Genomic DNA, 8,898 nt, shown 5'->3' with positions numbered 1-8,898 from the left:
AATTGTTGTTTTGAATTCTAGTTCCAACATCTTACTTTTATTCATATTGATTAAATCCCTCCAGTGAATACTGCCTCTTGTTCCCTTTTTTGAGATAAGTTCTTCCATCTTTTCACTATATCCAGAAAAGAATTGATGAATGAGAGGGAGGGATGCCTGGATGGTTCAGTCAGTTTAGCATCTGCCTTTGGCTCGGGTCATGATCTCAGGGTCCTGGGATCAAGCCCTGTTTCAGGCTCCCTGCTCAGTGGGGAACCTGCTTCTCCCTCTCCCTCTGGTGCTCCCTCTGCTTGTGCTTGTGTGCTCTCTCTCTGTCCAATAAATAAATAAGGTCTTTAAAAAGAGAGAGAGGGGGGCGCCTGGGTGGATCAGTGGGTTAAAGCCTCTGCCTTTGGCTCAGGTCATTATCCCAGGGTCCTGGGATTGAGCCCTGAGTCGGGCTCTCTGCTCAGCGGGGAGACTACTTCCCCCACCCCCCTCTGCCCGCCTCTCTGCCTACTTGTGATCTCTGTCTGTCAACTAAATAAATAAAATCTTTAAAAGAGAGAGAGAGAGAAATACAAAAATAGGAAAAATGACACCAAAAAAATATACACTACACAAATCAGAAGAGAACAAAAAACAAAAGAAAAGAAAAATGAGAATAACATCAAACAAGAAGTTGAACAGAACAATAAACTAGATTCTGGGTGTATTTTGGTCTGTTTGTTAGAAGAAACTAAATCCCAATATAGGAAAGAAAGAAAAACTTATATATATATATATATATATATATATATATATATATATATATATACAAAAATGAAGTTGAATATAATGAAAGGAAGCCAAAAATGAAAAATAAAACCATAAGTGTAAAAATGAAAATTAAAAAGGACTTAAAAAAAGAACAGATAGAGTAAGAAAATAGCTGAAAAGGAAAATAAAATATAAAATTGAAGGACTAAAGAATAATAAAAAGACCATGAATGCTATATACTTCTTTCTTCAAGATCTGGAGTTTTACAGTTCTTTTTGATCAGGAAACTTGATATTCACTGGAATTTCCAGCTGGTCTTCTGGGAGAGGGGACCGTTGCACTGATTCTCAGGTGTTTTTGCCTGGGTGGAGTTGTGCCACCCCTTGTAGGGGGTCAGACTCAGGTTTAACTGCTCCAGAGCCCATGTGAGGGATGAAATCAGCGGTGCGCAATCTCTAGCCTCAGAGCTGAAAGTTCACACCCCCCCACCCTTCAGCGTGCCCTCACAGAAAGGCAGTCAATCACTCTTATCTCCTTGGTTTCTGTCTAGACTGTATTTAGCCAGCCCATGATACAGCAGTTTTGTTTTTGTTTGTTTGTTTTTGTTTTTTTTAATGATTTTATTTATTTGACAGTGGAGAGACAGTGAGAGAAGGAATACAATTGGGGGGAGTGGGAGAGAGAGGAACAGGCCTCCTGCCCAGCAGGGAGCCCAAAGCAGGGCTCAATCCCAGGACCCCGGGATCATGACCTGAGCTGAAGGCAGATGCCCAACCAACTGAGCCACCCAGGCATCCCATGATAGAGCATTTTTATCTCAGGCATGTAACTCCTAACTTTATGGACTCCTGTGGTGTGCACCTGTGCCACTCCTCCCAGGGGAGGGAAGGGGGTCTCACTGTGCTTCTGCCTCTTGCTGCGCCCCTGCTTGGAGACTGGTCACCCAATGGGGCGCCACTTGCAGTATAATATATTCATAAGAACTCTTCATATTTGAGAATATAATCTTATGTAATCCTTAATCTCCCACTCTCTTTTCTCCCTTAATCTCCAGCTGCAATAGTGGGAACAAAGTAAGCATTATTTTAAAAGGCTCTTACAAAAATCTTTGGTTCCTGTCCTTTTCCTGCAACTGTTCCACCTACATTTGTTCTTCTTTTTGATTGTCCAGCACCTGAACTACTTAATTTTATTTGTTTATTTATCTATGTATCTATCTATCTATCTATCTATCTAGATAGATAGACTCTACACCCAGCATGGAGTCCAGCACAGGCCTTGAACTCACAATCCTGAGATCAAGGCCCGAGCTGAGATCAAAAGTTGGACGCTTAACCGACAGAGTCACGCAGGTGCCCAACTACTTTCTTATTTTTATCTAGTTTCCTTCCTTATGAAGCAAGGCCCACCTCTCCATGAAGAAGCTGAAAATACCATATACTCACTTTTCCAGAACTCCTTGCTGCTAGAGCTATGTACACGACAGGGATCCACTAATTGAACCACTCAAAGTGTGAATGGGAAATGTGATGCAAAAAACCCAGGCCCAGCAGAAGTGTGGTTCTGGAAGACGATGGCTCGTGAGTCCAGTTTCTAGAAACAGTTGTGGCAATCGTGCTCAGCACTGTCCATGTTCAAGGGTATTTGCCGTGCAAGCTTTGGTGTGTGTGCCCAGATGCTAGGGGCAGTGGTGAGTTCAACAGACTGGTTCTGTGGCATGAATTTGGGGTAATATTCCTGGTTGCATAACTGCCAAGCCTCTTCTGAAATATCCGTTCAACCCCGTCAACGTATTCCTTCTCTAAGTAGTGTGCCTGAGTCAGAAAGCCGACACAGCCTGCCTGGTTAGCCTCGGCTTAGTTCTGTGAGCTAGCCTATATCCTTCCAAAACATTTTATTTTGATTTAAGTTAACATCAGGTTCCATTATTTGTCTAGGTAGCAAATGTGATGGTGAAAAGAGTATGAGCTGGGACACCTGGGTGGCTCAGTCGGTTAAACGTCTGCCTTCAGCTCTGGTCATGACCCCAGTGTCCTGGGGTTGAGTGCCCCATCAGGCTCCTTGCTTAGTGGGAAGTCTGCTTCTCCCTCTATGCCTCTATCCTGCTCATGATTGTTCTCTCTCTCTCAAATAAATAAAATCTTTAAAAAAGAAAGAAAAGTATTAGTTTCCAGTCTTTTTTTTTACTTACTCTGTGACCTTTAGCCTGTTACCCTACCTCTTCTAACAGATAAGAGGGCACTTCCCACTCTGAGTGCTCTGGTTAAAGAATTCAGATGGCCCCTCAAAGGCCTGTACTGAGTAATGAACAGCAGGTTGAACTGCTGATTGATGGTACCACTCCTTTCACTTCCTTTCCCCCCAGCCACTGGGGGTTCTCTTTTAAGTTCATAACATCCTAAAGCAAATAGGTTTATCATCTCTTCCCTTCTATCCATTTTTTTCCTCACAAACTTTGGGTGAGACTGGGAGAGAAGGCATTCCAGAAGCTAAAGGAGATGAGAGACAAGAGGGAATAGAAGGAACTCCCTAAAAGCTCAGGGAGGGGCACCTGGCTGATTCATGAGACTCTTGATTTTGGGGTTGTCAGTTTGAGCCCCATATTGGGCATAGAGATTACTTAAAAAAAATTAATAAAGCTCAGGGATCAAAGAGACAGACATGTCCTTAGCCTTACCCTCTTACATATGTTTTCTTATAAGGAGCTTCCTCAGAACATACATACTACACATCTTAGAAGTTGGGACTCGGGACAGAATGCACAGGTGCTCAGTTTTCCTCCCCTGTTTTCAAAGTCTTTTGACAGCTTTCTAAGTAAGCTCCTGGTGTTGCTATTTCCCTCTCCAATCCATCTTCCACTCCTTATCCCAAGGTGGCTTTCTAAAGTACACATGAGATCTTGTCTTGGCCACCTATGTTTCTGCTTGAGTCATGGGCAAATGACTTAAAATTTCCAGGTATCAGTTTCCTCATCTGTAAAGTGGGGATAATAATACCTACCTCTTGGGGGTTGTTATGAAGATTAAGTGAAATGGTAAGTATGTAGCCTGTAGCATAATGCCTGCTGTGAGCTCTTGCTATTATTGTCATTTATTGTTACTGTAAAGGACTTATATTGCCCGTGTTGCAAAACAACCACATGCTCTGGAGGTCATGAGCCCTTGCTAAGGAGTCAGACACACCTGGGTTTTTTTTTTTTTTTTTAAGATTTTATTTATTTATTTGACAGACAGAGATCACAAGTAGGCAGAGAGGCAGGCAGAGAGAGAGAGAGGAGGAAACAGGCTCCCTGCTGAGCAGAGAGCCTGATGTGGGGCTCGATCCCAGGCCCCTGGGATCATGACCTGAGCTGAAGGCAGAGGCTTTAATCCACTGAGCCACCCAGGCACCCCCACACCTGGGTTTTAATTCCAACTCTAACACCTTTACCACCCAGATGAACTCTGGTAAGTCAACTAATCTATCTTCTGATTTTCTTTCCATAAAATGAGCATAATAAAATATTTCCTCCCAGGGTTTTTGTGAGGGTGAAGTGAGATGACATAAGCCTATCAGAATTAGGTTAGGCTAATCCAGGGCCCTAAATGAGCCATTTGCCCTCGATAGGAAGGGAGCTAAAGGGAAGCTCTATTATTATTAAGGCATCAGGCTCTTTCTTTTTCCTTCACTGTCTTTAGTGGTTGCTTGATAGTCCAGGACAGCAACTACCTGGGAAGTTTTGAGACTTTTCAGAGGTTCCACTCAACAACTTCTACTTACACATTGGCTAGAACCTAGTCATAGTCATACCTAGCTGCAAAGGAAGCTAGCATTATAATTTTTTTCAGCTGGACAGATTGCCACCCAGAATGACATAGTGTTCATGGGGAAGTGAGGCTTTGACCAACAGCTACATGAGTGAGCTTGGACGTGGATCTTTCAGCCCAGTCAAGCCTTTATACGGCTGTAATCCTGGCCAGTTGCTCGATTTCAACCTCATGAGAAACTCCAAGCCATACCCACTGAGCTAAGCTGCTCCCAGATTCCTAACCCCTAGACACAGTTTGAGGTAATCAGTGTTGTTTTAAGCTACTAAATTTGGGGGCAATTTGTTATGCAGCAGTAGGGAAACTAATGCAATAGGTAACAAACCCCAGTAATAGCGATTATCTAGGACTTTATCACCAATAGAAACCACAACTGTTTTCCTTTTTTTGGTTTTTGCTTTCCTTTTGTTTCTTTGTTTAAGTTTTTATTTTAAAAGTAGTTAGTTAACATATAGTGTAATTTTGTTTCACATGTACAACATAGTGATTCAACACGTCCACCCATCACCCAGTGCTCCTTAATCCCCATTGTCTGTTTCTCCCATCCCCTCACCCTCCTCCCCTCTGGTAGCCATCTGTTTGTCCTCTGTAGTTGAGAATCTGTTACTTAGGGGCGCCTCGGTGGCTCATTCGTTGGGCATCTGCCTTTGGCTTGAGTTATGATCCCGGGGTCCTGGGATCGAGCCTCACATTGGGCTCCCTGCTCGGTGGAAGGCCTGCTTCTCCCTCTCCCACTCCTCTGGCTTATGTTCCCAATCTCACTGTCTCTCTCTCTGTCAAGTAAATAAACAAAAATCTTAAAAAAAAAAAAAAAAAAGAATCTGTTCCTTAAAAACAAAGAAGTCTGTTTCTTGAAACCATAACTATTTTCATATCACATCAAAGTTGCTGTAGACATTTCAAAATATTATTTCTACTTATCTCAACTTCAGAAGTGCAGTATCATTAGATCTGCCACTAGAATACATGATTACAGTCTTCCATCTACTTACATTTGTGTGCTGGTGCTGGCCAGCCATTGTGCTACTCTGCCTCTAGAACGCAGTCTAGAAATGTGGATGAGCCACTTGAACACATGTCTAATAGTTTAGGTAACAGTTACAGAATATTCTTTGAGATAATTTATTTTTGTGAACACATGATACAGGTGTATACAGTAACAAGTTCTGTAAGTAGCAGAGGTTTTTTTCTTTTCCTTTTCCCCTTAAACTCCCTTTTTGTATATTGTTTATGTTTTGAAATAAAGGCATGAACACACAGTATGTTGTACAGGTGGTATTTGTATACTGTTTCTCCTTAGAAAATACTGAACATTTAAAATAAGAAAACAGGAGGGCACCTGTGTGGCTCAGTCAGTTAAGCTCCTGCCTTTGGTTAAGCATCTGCTTTCTGCTCAGGTCATGATCTCAGGGTCCTGGGATTGAGTCCCATGTTGGGTTCCCTGCTCAGTGGGGATTCTGCTTCTCCCTCTCCCTCAGCCCCTCCGCCAGCTTGTGCTCTCTCTGTTGCTCTCTCTCTCTCTCTCTCTCAAGGAAATAAATAAAATCTTTTTAAAAAATTACCTAATCTGAAAATTGAAAAAAATTGAAGAAAAAAAAAATAGTGCTCTGAGACCTGTGGGACAACATCAAGATTGCCAACATATACCTAATGTTTGTATCCAAAGAAGGAAAGGAGGGGAGAGAGCTAAAAGGGAAGACTTTTTTTTTTTTAAAGATTTTTTTATTTATTCATTTGACAGAGAGAGTGGGAGAGAGATCACAAGTAGGCAGAGAGGCAGGCAGAGAGAGGAGGAAGCAGGCTCACTGCTGAGCAGAGAGCCCGATGTGGAGCTCGATCCCGGGACCCTGAGATCATGACCTGAGCTGAAGGCAGAGGCTTAACCCACTGAGCCACCCAGGTGCTCCTGACTTTTTATTTATTTTTTAATTTTATTTATTTCTAAGATTTTTATTTATTTATTTGACAGAGAGAGACATAGTGAGAGAGGGAACACAAGCAGGGGGAGCTGCAGAGAGAGGGAGAAGCAGACTTCCCACCGAGCAGGGAGCCCTACGGGGCTCGATCCCAGGACCCTGGGATCATAACCCAAGCTGAAGGCAGACACTTAATGACTGAGCCACCCAGGTGCCCCAAGGGAAGACTTTTTAAAAGAAATACTTGCCAAAAACTTTCCAAATCCGATGAAAATATGAATCTATATATGCAAGAATGTAACAAACCTTAAGTAAGATTAATGCAAAGAGATCCATTCTGAGACACATCATAGTCTAACTGTTGAAATACAAAGAAAAAAATCTGAAAGCAGGAAGGGAAAAATTATCACATACAGAGAGCTTCAATACCACTGTTGGCTGACTTCTCTTCCAAAACAATGGGGGCCAGAAGACTGCGGGATGACATATTCAATGGGCTGGATGAAAAAGTCTCTACCCAGCAAAACTCCCCTTCAAAAAGGAAAGTCACATAAAGACATTTCTAGATAAAGACAGAAAATTTATTGCTAGCAGAGCTGCCTTTAAGTTACACTAAGGGAATTTGTTCAGACCAAAAAGAAATGACACCAAAAAATGACTCAAATCCACAAGAAGAAATTAGGAGCACCAGAAATGGTTAGTATGTGGGTTAATTTAAAAGAGGAGAAACATATTTTCCTCATTTCCTAACTATCATAAAAAACAGATGATAAAAAACAATTATTAAAATACTGTATTACTGTGTGATGTGACATATATGATAATAAAAATTTTGTAAAAAGCTGAATGATATAAAAAACAAGAACTATTATTTCTAGGAAGTCACAGAGAGCTATTCAACACCATATGGAGCAAAAACCAGATTCTTGGGAGGATAGAATTCTTGACCTTTGTTGCTATAATCCATATGCCTCTCTGAGCATTAAAAGTCCATAAAGGTGATAAAACCAGATCAAGTAGAAAATGTGCCTTGTTTTATAACTTATACATATCTCTTGAACATCATTTTACTTAACGTACAAATTACTTATTTCTCCCTTGTTCATGAAAAACAATTTACTTAAAAATCATACAAAAACTGAGTTTCAAAAATGTCACTTGGAGCCTTAAAATAAATAACAGTAGTGCATAATAACTGAATTCAATTATAATCACATACATATATACATACATACATACATACGTTAAAGAGAAGGAAAACTTCTTACAATAGAATACCAGCCATTAAAGTCAGAAGGAATGACGTAGTTAGAAAGTCACCATTTAGGGGTGCCTGGGTGGCTCAGTCTGTTAAGCACCTGCCTTCGGCTCAGGTCATAATATCAAGGTCCTGGGATTGAGCCCTGCATCTGGCTCCCTGCTCAGTAGGGAATCTGCTTCTCCCTCTCCCTTCACCCCTCTTTTTGCTCATGCTCTCTCTCTCTCTGTCCCAAATAAATAAATAAAATCGTAAAAAAAGGAAAGTTACCATTTAGTAGCTATCACAGTAAAAGTTGATTTAGCCGAGTCATCATCAGATGCTAGAACTAGTTAGTAAAAGTTTGATGAGGAATAGAATACCAATATAGTTTCCAAATACTTGTTAATTGCAAAGGGAAAAATAGTAACTTTATAGTGGAGAAACTTGACAGACACCCTCTTAAACAGGTGATCAAAGTTGCCATCACTAGTAATGATGCAAATTGACATCATGTTCCCCACCATTCCATACCATTCCATACCATTTCTATGGTATTCTTGTCAGAAGTATGTAACTCCAATTGCGTCATGAGGAAACATTAGACAAATTCCAACTGAGAAGTATTCCACAAAATAACTTTTTAAAAATGTCAAGATTATGAATGACAAAGATTTAGGAACTGTTCCAGATTAAAGAGGACTAAAGTGATATCATATAATTTGACAAATGATCCTGGATTGGACCAGAAAGTTTTTTTTTTTTTCCAACTTTCCTGAGGTATGATTGACAAATAAAATCACAAGATATTTAAAGTATATGCTGTGATGATTTGATATAAATATACATTGTGAATGGATTCCCCCATAATTAACACATCCATCACCTCACATATTTACCTTTTATTTTGTGAGAACATTTAAGTTCTACTCTTTTAGTAATTCCAATTATACAATACAATATTATCCACTATAGTCACCATCTTGTACAATAGATCATCAGAACTTATCCATCTTATAACTGACAATTTCTATCATTTTAGCAACCTCTCCCTCTCCCTCCCACCTCCCAGGCCCTGACAATCACTTTTCTACTCCCCGTTTTTATGAGCTTTTTTTTCCCCTTTCTTTCAGATTCCCCACATAAGTGATAACCTGTACTATTTGTCTTTCTCTGCCTGGCTTCTTTCTTTTTTTTTTT

This window comes from Enhydra lutris, unplaced genomic scaffold (genome assembly GCF_002288905.1).
Source record: "Enhydra lutris kenyoni isolate GAN:26980312 unplaced genomic scaffold, ASM228890v2 scaffoldscaffold17, whole genome shotgun sequence".
In the NCBI taxonomy this organism is placed as follows: Eukaryota; Metazoa; Chordata; class Mammalia; order Carnivora; family Mustelidae; genus Enhydra; species Enhydra lutris.
Note: the sequence above shows the minus strand (reverse complement) of the source record.